The sequence below is a fragment of the Schistocerca nitens genome, chromosome 8 (assembly GCF_023898315.1).
Source record: "Schistocerca nitens isolate TAMUIC-IGC-003100 chromosome 8, iqSchNite1.1, whole genome shotgun sequence".
NCBI lineage: Eukaryota > Metazoa > Arthropoda > Insecta > Orthoptera > Acrididae > Schistocerca > Schistocerca nitens.
In genome coordinates, this window is record NC_064621.1 from 417,594,894 (window position 1) to 417,610,328 (window position 15,435).

General features: G+C 44.8%; 1 protein-coding gene across 1 annotated transcript in view; it reads left to right on the forward strand.

The window, feature by feature from the left end:
• Nucleotides 1-15,435, forward strand: part of LOC126198575 (sialin-like) — a 111,514-nt gene that overhangs the window by 42,142 nt on the left and 53,937 nt on the right. The window lies entirely within an intron of this gene.

Genomic DNA, 15,435 nt, shown 5'->3' on the forward strand with positions numbered 1-15,435 from the left:
CATTACATGTCACCACGGAAAACGCAGTGGCCGACGGCCTTCAGTTGATGACTGAGAGCAGTGCTGTTTGAGTAGTTTTGTCAGTGCTAACAGACAGGCAACACTGCAAGAAATAACCGCAGAAATCAATGTGGGGCGTACGACGATAGTATCTGTGAGGGCAGTGCAACAAAATTTGGCGTTAATGGGCTAAGGCAGCAGACGACCGACGCGAGTGCCTTTGCTAACAGCATGACAGTATGACATCGCCTCTCCTAGGCTCGTGACCACATCAGCTGAGTGCTGATTTCTGTTGGTAAGATTGACGGTAGGGTTCGAGTGTGATGCAGAGCCCATGTAGCCATGAGCCCAAGTTGTCAACAAGGCATTGTGTAAGCTTGTGGTGGCTGCATAACAGTGTGGGCTGCGTTTACATGGAATGAAGTGGGACCATTTGCAACCATTCACGGACTTCACATTCCCTAACAACAATGGAATTCTTATGGATGATGATGCACCATAGCACTGAGTCACTATTGTTCGCGATTGGTTTGAAGAACATTCTGGACAATTCGAATGAATGATCTGGTCATCCCGACACCCGACATGAATCCCATCGAATATTTATGGGACATAATGAAGAGGCCAGTACGTGCACAAAATCTTGCACCGGCAACTCTTTCGCAATTGTGCAAGGCTAAAGAGGCAGCACGGCTCAATGTTTCTACAGAGGACTTTCAATGGCTTGTTAAGTACATGCCACACCACGTTCCTGAACTATGCAGGGCACATGGAGGTCGGACACGATATTGGGAGGTATCTTATGACTTTCGTCAACTCGGATTATAGTATAAAAAATTCCTTTTCCTGTATTGCTGTTTGATCCTCAGTTATAAAACTGAACAGGAGCTGACACACATTTATGTCTTCTGTTAAAAGAATTTTGATGTTTGTTGGTAGAGCGTTTACAGAGGTCATCATATGCTGCATTAGTTTTGAAGTTTCATGATGAATTCTGTGGCAGCTGAAGAAAATATGATTAACATCTATCTCACTGCCGCATTCACATGAAAATGAGGTCATGTTCAGGCGGTAGAAATGTTGCCGGAATCTCCCGTGATTGAATCGAAATTGTGCTATTGACATTACTTTCTTTGTTGGACGTTGCGAAAAATAAGTGAAACCGAAGGCGAGAATATTGACATCGGGCTACCAATTGATAAATTTGAAGAAATATTGCGTCTGAATTGCATAAAAATTAAACTTCGTAATGGTGACCTTGGGAAGAATTGGTTTTGATCATCTGTGATGGAAATGACTCAAGAAAAAAATACATACAAGTAATAAATAAAGAAGGCTGAGAGGACGGGTCGTGAGTGAGCCTTGCTTGGGTAGCTCAGTTGGCTGCCCCCTGAAATAAAAAAAGTGAGTTAATGGATCAACGACGAACTGAAGCGGGTGTCTTGGGACGTCCGCCCCGAGCAGATGCAACGAACTAAAATAAATAAATAAATAAATAAATAAATAAAATAAAATAAAAAAAGTTGGTAGAGCACTTGCCCGAGAAAGGCAAAGGTCCCGAGTTCGGGTCTCGGTCCGGCACACAGTTTTCATCTGCCAGGACGTTTCATATCAGCGCACACTCCGCTGGAGAGTAAAAATTTCATTCAAGTAGTAAATACATTATGGTTAACAAGTAATTCTTACTCTTTTCGTTTATATCATACTGTCTTCATGTTCAAGTCTACCTTGAGTTACAAAGTAGTTGATTGATGAAGTGGGTCTTTCGTTACGTGTAGCATGTACACCTTATAAAATTGATTTAAAAGATGTCTTCTGGTTTAAACCCAGGTCTCATTCTGGCATAGTTGTAAAGTAGTGTAAGTATTACAATCGGTTCGGCACCATCCACACTGACGTCTCGTGGGCTCAGTAATATTATCCACTTTTTACACGCTATACCAAAAGAACACTCAGTATGTGCTAAAGTTAGATGACAGTTAAATTTTTTGTTCACAAGATAGCTGCATTTCGCCGTAGGGTTCCATTAAAATTTCCTTGGCCCAAAATGCTTTGTCAGCAACGATCAAGTAAGGAAGTGCCATGTCGTGGTTTTCTGTTAAAGATGTTTGTTTCGGTATATTCCAAGATTTTCCATTTACTTTTTTATGTAGAATGGAATCTCTGAAAATTCCTGAGTCACTGTCTTTTCCACAAGAGCGAGTTTCTACCGAGATAAAGAGATAGTCAGCATCACAGAGGGCCAACAGAACTAGAGAAAAAAAGTTCGTAACTGAAGTGTCCATCTAACGAACGTATCACCATCAACAATATCACATACCCTCACTCAATGAGACACTGCAGAGAGGTTGTAATTTTATGTAGGAGATTGGTGCCTCACTTCCCCTCTGCCGACCAAGTACTGGCGGTGAAAATTATTTCTACCTCCTGGGATGGAACCAGCTACTTCCGAGTCTCGCCCTGTTGCACTATAATGCGCTAGTGACGTGCTACTGAGGCGTAATTATTATTTCAAAGTCTATAGACGATGGCTCTTGCTGCTGCAAAGTATAAGCACGTGACCAACACCTTATAAGAAATTCTATCACACGTGTGGTTTTAGGCTTTACTCTAAGTCCAACAAAAAGAGAGTTTTCATAGGAACCCAAATTCGCACATTTTCCTTTTCGTTACAGTCGCGGCATTGGTAAGTGGTATGTCCCGTCTCCACGCAACCCTTATACAGGGGCTACCACCATCTTATATATGTGTACGAAACAGTCTCAATGCACCAGTAAGGAATTTATTTCATAACATTTAAACTATTGAGGCTTCAATTGAGAATGTAGATTCGTCGATAGAACATATGTGTAGACCCAAATGGTACCATGAACACGATTTTTAATACACTAATAAACTATTGAGGCTTCAATTGAGAATGTAGATTCGTCGATAGAACATACGTGTAGACCCAAATGGTACCATGAACACGATTTTTAATACATCAGGTATTCTAGTAAGTGTTTCGATCGCAGGCCATCATCTGAACACTAAGAAGAAAAGAGTTTACCATACATAGTAACAGTGATAAACCTTGATTTCTGAAAGGACTGTTTTGGTTTCCTTTCTTGTACGAATTCACTGCCTGGATCATCACAAACCGTCTGGTGTACAGTCTGGAAAAGGCTACGCTATCATCTTCGCCCAGAGTCTAATCCCAGTCACCGTAACACCATCTAAGGTCCTGATATGAACGAAGAAAAGCGAGCACTTGGACGTCACGATAGAAACTCGTCTCATGTGGTGCAATCAAGTCGATGATATTTGCTACTGGGCATGGCACTCTTGCGCCAGCTATACCCGATTCTCAGTCCATTATCGACTCGACATTGCCACTAGACGTTGGTCCCATCATTTACCGATTTACAGCTGTCGTTTGAGGCAACTCTACCGAACAGAATGTCGGTCTGCTCCAGCGTGTTCAGAACTGGACTCATAAGAGGGAGCTGCAATTACCACCAGACTCTTCCGCGGAGGAGGTTCACGAAACGACAGATGTCCTGTACACACGGCAGCACTTCTACCAAATGTCGTGAGCCTTCGAGAAGACAGAAGGCTCCTAGGAGAGATCTGTGCACTGGGACATAAAGATCATCGGCGGAGAGACCCACTGCAGACTTTAAGTTCCAGCAAGTAACAGATAGAAGGAAAGACAAAAATGAGAAGCAAAATGACAGCCATACGTTAAATGGAATAGACGACGAACCATAGATAGGAGGAACACCCAAAAGGTTTACCCTGCACCAAACTCTCGGAAAAAGCAAACCGGCAGAGATCTCTTAGCTGCAGTATGAGACATCTCACGACCTACCTTGCATCTAGAACGTTACTTCGCTACCTGGCCAGCAAGAACTGACGAGGCAAACGTCTAAAAGTTAATTCCCACTAAACGCGATGTGCCAAATGTTCCACAGTTCTATGAAAGCTGTTCGGAAAGTATGGTCCGATCGGTCGCGAAAGGGAAACCGCTGTGAAAATCAAAAATGTTTCATTTGCAACAGTTAACAACACATTCGAGGTACTTCTCTATAAAGGGGCCACTCCGCCTTAAACATCTGTCGTAGCGTTGTTCCAACTTTCCAATACCCTAGTCGTAGAAGGCAGCGCGTTGTGCTTTCCTCCAATTCAAGTTTCTAAGCTTGTCTTCAACGGATTTTCACACTGTGGTTTCCATTCCGCGCCCGATCGGGCCATACTTTCCGAATAGTCCTCGCAGTTGCAACTGGAGGAATAGCACGATGTACTTGGACTCCGCCCACACCTGGAAGTTCAGAATTTCCAGTTACGTTAGTCAGCAGCACAAGTCAGTTCTGAAAAACAATATGGAGCTTAACTGCAAAAATACATGAAGTAATTTGGATAATGACTGCGATCTACCCCCGCAACTCCATTCGAAGTGGTGGGACGTGATCATGTCGCACACTTACTCGTACATCGATTCTACATGAACCTAGGTACCCACCTTTCAAACATGAATGTAGGTAAATACGGTCTTTGACATCTTGAGAGGTAATTGAAAGGTCGAAACTAAAGGCAACATTCGTGACCCAGCAGTATTCTGAGTTCGAATGTAATAATTTTTCTTGAAATCGGAAAGTTTCTGTCCACAAATCAGCAGGGTTTTAGAAAAGTAAAACTCGTGCGAAACTCTGTTTGCCAACTATGGATGAAGGGCAACAGGCATATTCCATATATCTGGATTTCCGAAAAGTATGTGACACGGTGAACACTGCAGACTTAAAAGAATGTATGAGAATATGGAACAGGTTCCCAGACATGTGAGTGGCTCGAAGACTTCTTAAGTAACGAAAAACCAATATGCTGCCTTCGACAACAAGTGTCAATCAGAGACAAGAGTAACGTTTAGAGTGCCACAGGGAAGTGTGATAGGACGCTGTTATGTTTTCTCTATACATAAATGAATTGGTGCACAGGGTGAGCAACAATCTGCGGCTGTTTGTTGATGATGCCGTGGTGTATGGTAAGGTTGGCTGGCTGGTTTGGGGGAGGAGACCAGACAGCGAGGTCATCGGTCTCATCGGATTAGGGAAGGAAGTCGGCCGTGCCCTTTGAAAGGAACCATCCCGGCATTTGCCTGGAGCTATTTAGGGAAATCACGGAAAACCAAAATCAGGGTGGCAGGTCGCGGGATTGAACCGTCGTCCTCCCGAATGCGAGTCCAGTGTGCTAACCACTGCGCCACCTTGCTCGGTGTGTATGGTAAGGTATCGAAGTTCAGCGACTGTAGGAGAATATTAGATAACTTAGACAAAATTTCTACAGGGTGTTTCAAAAATGACCGGTATATTTGAAACGGCAATAAAAACTAAACGAGCAGCGATAGAAATACACCGTTTGTTGCAATATGCTTGGGACAACAGTACATTTTCAGGCGGACAAACTTTCGAAGTTACAGTAGTTATAATTTTCAACAACAGATGGCGCTGCAAGTGATGTGAAAGATATAGACGACAACGCAGTCTGTGGGTGCGCCATTCTGTACGTCGTCTTTCTGCTGTAAGCGTGTGCTGTTCACAACGTGCAAGTGTACTGTGGACAACATGGTTTATTCCTTAGAACAGAGGATTTTTCTGGTGTTGGAATTCCACCGCCTAGAACACAGTGTTGTTGCAACAAGACGAAGTTTTCAACGGAGGTTTAATGTAACCAAAGGACCGAAAAGCGATACAATAAAGGATCTGTTTGAAAAATTTCAACGGACTGGGAACGTGACGGATGAACGTGCTGGAAAGGTAGGGCGACCGCGTACGGCAACCACAGAGGGCAACGCGCAGCTAGTGCAGCAGGTGATCCAACAGCGGCCTCGGGTTTCCGTTCGCCGTGTTGCAGCTGCGGTCCAAATGACGCCAACGTCCACGTATCGTCTCATGCGCCAGAGTTTACACCTCTATCCATACAAAATTCAAACGCGGCAACCCCTCAGCGCCGCTACCATTGCTGCACGAGAGACATTCGCTAACGATATAGTGTACAGGATTGATGACGGCCATATGCATGTGGGCAGCATTTGGTTTACTGACGAAGCTTATTTTTACCTGGACGGCTTCGTCAATAAACAGAACTGGCGCATATGGGGAACCGAAAAGCCCCATGTTGCAGTCCCATCGTCCCTGCATCCTCAAAAAGTACTGGTCTGGGCCGCCATGTCTTCCAAAGGAATCATTGGCCCATTTTTCAGATCCGAAACGATTACTGCATCACGCTATCTGGACATTCTTCGTGAATTTGTGGCGGTACAAACTGCCTTAGACGACACTGCGAACACCTCGTGGTTTATGCAAGATGGTGCCCGGCCACATCGCACGGCCGACGTCTTTAATTTCCTGAATGAATATTTCGATGATCGTGTGATTGCTTTGGGCTATCCGAAACATACAGGAGGCGGCGTGGACTGGCCTCCCTAATCGCCAGACATGAACCCCTGTGACTTCTTTCTGTGGGGACACTTGAAAGACCAGGTGTACCGCCAGAATCCAGAAACAATTGAACAGCTGAAGCAGTACATCTCATCTGCATGTGAAGCCATTCCGCCAGACACGTTGTCAAAGGTTTCGGGTAATTTCATTCAGAGACTACGCCATATTATTGCTACGCATGGTGGATATGTGGAAAATATCGTACTATAGAGTTTCCCAGACCGCAGCGCCATCTGTTGTTGAAAATTGTAACTACTGTAATTTCGAAAGTTTGTCTGCCTGAAAATTTACTGTTGTCCCAAGCATATTGCAACAAACGGTGTATTTCTATAGCTGCTCGTTTAGTTTTTATTGCCGTTTCAAATATACCGGTCATTTTTGAAACACCCTGTAGTTGGTGTATGAATTGCAGCTTACTCTTAATGAAAAAAAGACTTAATGCGGATATGTAGGAAAACAAACCCGTGATGTTCGGATACAGCATTATCAGTATCCTGCTTGACACAGTCACGTCGTTCAAACATCTAAACGTCTCAGCGTAACGTTGCAAAGCAATTTGAAATGGAAGGAATATGGAATTTGTGGTGAGGAAGGTGAATGGCCGACTTCGATTAACTGGAAGAATTTGGGGGAAGTGTTGCTCATCTGTAAAGGAGACCGCGTGAAGGACACTAGTGGGACCTAATTTTGAGTACTGCTCGAGTGTTTGGGATCCGTAGGAGGTCATATTGAAAGAAGATATCGAAACAATTCTGAGAGGGCGGGGGTGCTAGTTTTGTTACCGATAGGATCGAACAGCATGTAAGTGTTCTGGAGATGCTTCGGGAACTCGAATTGGAACCTCTGGAGAGAAGGCGGCGTTCTTTTCGACGAGCACTATTGCGAAAATTTAAAGAACCGGCATGTGAGGCTAACTGCCCAACGATTCTACTGCCGCCAATTACATTTCGCGTGAGGACCACGAAGATAAGATACGATAAATTACGACTCATACGGAGGCATGTAGACAATAGTTTGTGCCTCGTTTTATTTGCCAGTGGACCAAGAAAGAAAGAGACTGGCAGTGGTGGTGAATATCCTCCACCACGCAATATACTGTGGCTTATGGAGTACGTATTTAGATGTAGATGTAATACGTGCTGTGTCAGATCAGGCATCTGCAACCACCTCACCGTAAGTCCTTTAAGTGTGGCAAGGTGTAACATAGGATAACTCAGCTGGTCACTACCAGACATTCACGTTACGTTGCAGTGCATTCTCATTCTACAGTGGCAGGATGTAACACATCAAGCCTTGACGCAAAATGGAACTCAACATTCATTATTTCGACCTTCCCCAGAAATCCAATATTTGGGTGATGCTGAAGACGGGTTTAAGGTCGCTGCTACAGAACTGACCGACTTTCGGCGCGGCCCTTGTAATGCCGTGTCGATCTCAGTGCCGCAGACACTGTTTGTGTGTATTATGTCCTACGTGCTCGAGAATGTCCATATCTGCACTAACGACTTTTCTAGTCTACTATCGAAGCTAGATGGTAAAACCGGAAAGTTCCTGAAGAAGTTTCTTGTGATATACTGTTGCTTGAAGTTGAAGAAGAAGCAGGTTTCAGATGTGTATGTTTTTGCAGCGTCAGATCATGATCTCAAGAAATGTCATTGAATAAAGTGATATCTTGGTAAGCTGCTATCAAGTTCACTGACTCTAGTCTTCAGCTGGATCCATCGATAATCAGAGTGATGTATGGCATCTTGTATTCCCCACCCCCTTCCCCCCTCCCCCTCCTTGCGCCCACCCCCGCCCCGACCGCCTCCCATACTACTCGACAGAGACTTACTTAACATCACTGTGGCAGTAAGGAAAGGATATCTCATGTCTCCGTCCTTTTTGTTTTCCTTGGAATGGATTTTGTTATACGAAGAGTAAAGGATAGTCGTAAATAAGCTCCCATAAGAAAAATAGAACTATACATGATGAGTTGCGTAGTACGTAATAAAGGAGTCGGTGATTGTCCCTCGACGAGAGTAGTAGAGATGTCCTAGAGCCCGAGGGATGCACGACATCATGATTACTTTTGGTAATACGTATGCCAGTTTCAAAAGACAGACATTTGAGATCCATAGAGAGTGGCCAAGCTAACTGCGAGAGCAGAAAGATTACAATACTTTAAATGACACTGCTGCAAAAAAATTAGTACATCCAGAAAGACGACGTCGATTTTGATCCGATGACGGCGTATGCCACCGGGAGGATATTAGATATACTGATAATTGTTTCAACGTCGTCCAGCAACAGATGGCGTAGAGGCGTAGCTATCACAGCGCCATCTGTGTCTACCCTTTAATAAGGAATACTCACAGCCAGAAGGCTGAGTGTGGGGCAAACTTGTGAAGCAAGCAGCCAACATTGCCACGGACGCGCGCTCGTGCTTCTTACAGCCAAGTGTGGTGAGATTGCCCTTTCCAAAAATTGCCTCACAAGTTGAACGTTCTGCACCAGTTGTGTAATGACAGCAGTGGCAGATCGTACAGTCATCACAGCACAGGTAAGAGGGCTTGTGGGCCCAGACCTGTTCACACGAACTGTTGCGAACCGATTATTAGCAGTGGGACTATGGTAGCGCACACCTCTACCCCGTCTTCTAGTCACCTCACATCAGCGACGTGCACGGCTCGACCGGTGCCATCAGAGGATCGCTTTGAAGATGGAATGGCGCGCAGTGCTCTTCAGCGATAAAAGCAGATTCTGCTTGCATGCAAGTAATGGTTGTTTGCATGTAAGACGTAACCTGATGAGCACCGTCTTAAGGAGTGCATTCGTCCAACACAAACTGGTCCCATCTCAGGCCTTATGGTCTCGGGTGCGAGAAGCTACTATTCTCATTCACCTTTGGTGTTTCTGGAGGGAACACCAAACAGCGGCTGATACGTGCAGAATCTTGTTAGACCCGTTATTTTAGCGTCCGTACGACATTATGGTGATGTGTCGTTCCAACACGAAAAAGGTCACCCACACACTGCACCACGTGCTCTGCAAGAGGTGCAGCAACTTCCCTGGCCAGCACAATCTCCGGACTTGTCTCCAATGGAGCATCTGTGGGATATGACAGAACCAGAAGTGACTCATGTGACTCGTCAAGCAACAATTCTTGCAGAACTACGTGAAGAGGTCCAACAGGTGGGGCGTAACGTATCCGAGGACAGTATTCGCCGTCTGTAAGATCGACTGGATCCCTGATCAGCGACTGCGTTGCCGCCCTTGTACTAGTATGGGTGTGTCAACATGGGTCGATACCTGATATTTCAGAACCGCTTGAGTTATTGGTCTGTAAATGTAATCATTTGTGTACTACATATACAAAACTGCAACAATAAATCTTGTGTGAGTTGGAAACATCTAAAAGGGTGTACTATTTTATTCCGGCAGTGTATGTTTCTGTGTGTAGGATCATTACTTATGAAAAATTCACTGTAGGGACGAAGGCAGCAGAGGTAATAATTGTGCTGCATGATATTTTGGTAGTCCATTACTCTTGTTTAATATGTCCACAACAACGTGACAGCCTGTTGAAGAAATTAAATCGTCTACAGAAAGGTGTAAGCGTAGGACAAATTGCTATGAGTAACGGGCATTTGATAATAATGTGTTGTGCGTAGCGTACAGAAGTTTTGATGCTGCTTACACATCATTGAGCAATTATTTCACTGGCAGAAGTTAATACTGTTAAGGAATTGTGTTAGTTCGGCTTAATCAATTAGCAGGATCTGAATTGTATCCGTACATTCCATCACTATCCCCAAATGTTGATGCAAGTCACTGTGTAAACGCAACTCCAAGCTATTTATGAACATTTAATGTAACAGTCTATTCTAACAATTTCTCCTCCATGATTGTCATATGGAACTTCTAATAACCTAGAGGGGTCTTTAGTATGACACCATCAGGCAACAAATTAAGAGAAAACTGAACCAGCTGCGAGGCACTACACTGGTGAATGAGCTTTTCAGTTTTCAGTCTGCTTAAGACAGAAAAACTAAAATAATTGTGACAGCTATTAAAAAGGTGTGCAACCAAATTTATTCCTCCTGTTCTTAATTTATGGTGTTCTGGTTGCTGTCGGTGTATCTACGCGGTACTCGTAACTATGGTTTAAGCCCAAACCCAAGTACAGCAATGGGACTCAAACTGATTGGTTTATATTTTTGATAACTCAGCCTTCAGTCAGTTCAGCGGCTGCCTGTTACTCTTTTCTTTAAGCACAAACTTTGCTCCCGATAAGCAAGCAGACTCGCGGAACACTTCGGTTGTGGAACCGGTTTCTTTCTTCTGCTTGTATAATCGACACTTGGCACCATTTCGGAATGTGTCTGGCAGCCCCGTGATAGTCTTCTTTCATCCTGAAGTGGCACAAAATACAGTTAAATGTAATGGATGATTTTAATCTATGGTGTACCATCAAATTACCAAACTGTTTTTGATTTCAGGAACCACAACTGATTTTCTCTTCTAGGGAAAGAATTATTTGTCAAAGGCATCACTGGGGAAATGAGGCAATGTTAAATGTGGCAATTTTTCACTGGCTCCGTGATAACATGGCTGCATTCTAAAGTGAAAACTGCCATAGCTATCGGTGCCAATCTTGTGACAGACCATCTTTTTACATCTTCTATGACAGAGCTACAAACATCCAGATCAAATATCACTAAGGAATTCCTCACAACTTTCAGCAACCAGAATATCTAAAGGCGAGAAGCGTATGATTTTGGAGAACTGCTACTTTGGTAAAGCTTCCATTTCTTTGCTTCTGTTCACGTAAGTTTTAGTTTTTTGTGTATGCAAGTCACATTGATGAAATTGTGGTACTGGGATTTATGCATCTATTCCACCCGCCATATTTCCATACTTTTGTAATATTCCTGTAATACTGTATCAGAATCACACACGACTTCAGTTAGACATAGAGTGTTTTGATGTAAAAAGGGCATAAATTGTTACTAAATTGTGCTCGGGTTACGCATATGTTACATTTAGTTACGATACAACTTCTTCATCAGATTATCTTGACAATTTGTAATAATTTGTATTAATGCAGTGCATATTTTAAGGCATTTTTCGATTATTTATTGAACACAATAGAGCAAGAAAAAGGGAAACATTAATCAGCAACATTCTATTCTGTCGCATTATCTAAAACAGTCTGAAAATCTCTGGTAGCTATTTGATTCCATGCCAGTAGGAACCTACTAGTTACAGATGTCATCAAGCTAAGTTTGAAGCGCATTTTCGTCAGCAAAGGAATGCTCTTAATGGTTGTTTGATGCGTGGGACAGATAAATATTGGAGGCCATATGTTTGGATGAATGAGTGTGGTGAGTGGTAGCTTCCCAACCAAGCTCTTTGTACCACCGGGAGCATAACATTACATTTTATGGACTCACACTGACCTTTGGTTCCGATGTTTATGCTAGGACTCAGTCATTAACTGCATTGTATAAAGTTAACACATGATGGTTCAAAGCAGCTCCAAGCCATCCTGATTTAGGTTTTCAATAGTTTCCATGAACCTCTTAATGGTTCAAATGGTTCAAATGGCTCTGAGCATTATGGGACTCAACATCTCTGGTCATAAGTCCCCTAGAACTTAGAACTACTTAAACCTAACTAACCTAAGGACATCACACACATCCAAGCCCGAGGCAGGATTCGAACCTGCGACCGTAGCAGCCGCGCGGTTCCTGACTGAGCGCCTAGAACCTCTTAATGACTCTGTCTCTAATGACCTCATTGTCGACGGGTTAAGCCCAGAATTGCTTTCTTTCCTTTTTCCCCAGCATTGCCCACTGAATGCAAGTGTTACACGAAGTTTAAGTGGCCACAGCTCAACACATTGGACAATTGTCTGTCATGGTGGTGTGGATCGTTTCATGAAGCATAAAAATTTCCTATATAAAAACCCGTTGGTCTTTCCGAATGTGCTAAATAATTCGTGTCAAAGCGATCGTACTTTAAACGAAAAAAACTATATTCTGAAGTGGTTTCTTCTGCAGAAATCATCCTATACATGGCACAAACGTTTCGAGCTGCCACCCCTGCCTTCGCCACTTCTAAGCTTTTAAACAATATAATCCAGAAATATGCCACAATCAGTACATCACTGCAAGAACGCAATACTAGAATCTCTGTACACTTGTAGAAAACTTCGTAACAGCACACCAAAGTAAAGCGGCCGGAGCTTACGCACCACTTTTTCAGGTAAATTTTGACCGCATTGGTTGATTACATACTTCAGTATACCTTAAGTTATAAGCTGCCTGAGCAATGGTCAGAACGCTGTTCTTACAAGACGGTTTTCAATTGACTATCGAAGACATTTCGTGCTGAACATCAGGGTACAATAGAAAAATAATTTTATGTTTGCCAAGGCGAGAGCAGGAACTTACACAGTAGTTCAAAGGCGAAGGGTGTGATGCGTTGCAATGACCTTGGCGGATTCCAGCTGGTATCAGGCGGCTGTTGGCCCATTTATATTACGAGAAAACAGTACTCCAGTCACCTATAGGCACTGAAGTAAATCACTGGTGGAGGTCGAAAATTTGTACCGGACCAGGACTAAACCCAGATGCTCCGCAGCTCCAGAATGGTTGCCTTAAAGGCCTCAGTGCTCGGGACGCGCTCGCCGTCCATCGTAAATTCTCACCCTGTCACTCGCAACTAGCGCCCCTTTCCATTAGCCCAACTGCTCGTAGCAATTGCTAATCCCGTAGAAGTTCGGAAAATTAGGTGAATCCGCACTGAAAGTACCAAGAGCCGTACGCACTCATATACTGACGGAAGAAACACCTCAGTACCAAAAACGAGTTTTCCGACATAAACGAAAGTTGGTAGGCGTATTTCTACATCTGAAAGATGATGTCTATTTAAATTTCTCGCCAGTCGCACAAGAGCGGCACAAGGAGGGTGCAGATCAAGTTTGCTTTGAATACACGCTATCACGTTAGTGAGCGTTAATTAGCTTTGAGACTGGACGTAGTGAGTTGATGTCAGTCAAGAATGCCTTTAAGACAACAAAGACGACATTATCAACACCTCACTGAGTTTGGACGAGGTCGTGTAATAGGATTATGAGAAGCTGGATGTCCATTCCGTGATACTGTAGAAAGACCTGGTGGGAACGTAGACACTGAGGTGATTGCTGGCAGCGGTGATCACGACAACGTTAAGGTCGCAAGGAGACCGGGCTCCGGACGGCCACGTGACATTACGGAGAGGGAAGGCTATCGTATTCCGCGGATGGTTTTGGGGCAACTGGCACCACAGTGACACAACAGTTGTAAATCGGGTACTTCAAAGAATGCTCCGTGCCAGATGCCCTGTAGCATGCATTCCACAGTCCCCAAACTACTTCTATTTGGACTTCAGTGGTGTCAAGCGAGAGCTCATTGGAGAGGAGGGTGGAAGTCTGTTGTGTTTTTTGGTGAAAGCTGGCTCTGCCTCGGCGCCAGTGATGGCCTTGTATTGGTTAGATGGAGGTCAGTTGAGGGCCTGCAACCAACCTGCGTGCGTGCTACGCACACTGGACCTACACCTGGAGCTACAGTCTAGGGTGCGATTCGGATGAGAGCAGGAGCACTCTCTTTACTATCCCATGCACTCTGACAGCAAATTTGTAAATATATCTGCTAATTCAACCTGCTGTACTGTGCTGTACTGCCGTCTGCTTCACGTCTGCTGTGCAGCGAGCTACGTTAATTGAAGTATTAACTGTATTTTTCTTACTTGTCACTTCTTCTTCCGTGTGTTTTTGCTTTTAGGGAGCTTTAATTGTCGGGTGCTAGTAATAGTGTTCCATATATTTCGTGTCTGTTTTGAATACAGTCAGAGAGCGTCCCTTTAGTCAACCATAGTGCCAGTAGTGCTAGTGTTTGTTTTCAATACAGTCCAGAGACAGGTAGTGCTATTTTCATTGTTTTCTACAAGAAGTGTCTAGCAACCACAGTTTAGTCAACTATCAGCCGCCTTTAGTGAACTAGCAGTCTAGTTAAAAGCCGTGTACGTACGCAGGAGGAGCTGGCCACTGTTCGCGAACAGCTGAACGTGTTGGTGGCTGCGGTCAGCCGTCTTCAGGCTGCTGCCTCGGAGTGTAGCGGCAGTGGGGAGTCTGGTGCGTAGCATAGTACACCCCAGGTGTTACATGCTTCACCCACTCTCCCTGCTGTCGAGACATCTTCGCGGGTACCGGGCGCGGTTGGGCCACCCTCTCCCCAAGGGGAGTGGCGGGTTCAGCGGCGTTCGCGGCGCACGAGTCGGAGAGTCAATGTGGAAGCTGGCCGTGTGGCATCGCCCGCTCTGCCTGTGAGTGGACATGTGGCCGCTCCTTCAGCAAGGTCCGAGCAGGCACACGGGGGGAGGGGTTTATTAGTTATTGGGAGCTCCAACGTTAGGCGGGAGATGCAGCCCCTTAAGGGAAAAGCGGAAAGGTCGGGGAAGAAGGCCAGTGTTCACTCTGTCTGCATTCCGAGGGGTCTCATCCTAGATGTGGAGGAGGCCCTGCCGGCGGCGATAGAGAGCACTGGGTGCACCCGACTGCAAATTGTTGCTCATGTCGGCACAAATGGCTCCTGCCGTCTGGGTTCAGAGGTCATCCTCAGTTCGTACAGGCGGTTGGCGGAATTGGTGAAGGCGGAAAGCCTCGCTCGCGGGGTGGAATCTGGGCTAACTATTTGTAGTATTGTTCCCAGAACCGATCGCGGTCCTCTGGTTTGGAGCCGAGTAGAAGGCTTAAACCAGAGGCTCAGACGATTCTGCGGAGATCTGGGGTGCAAATTTCTCGACCTCCGCTATCGGGTGGAGAAATGTAGGGTCCCCCTGAATAGGTCAGGCGTGCACTACACGCAGGAAGCGGCTACAAGGGTAGTGGAGTACGTGTGGAGTGCACATGTGGGTTTTTTAGGTTAGAGAATTC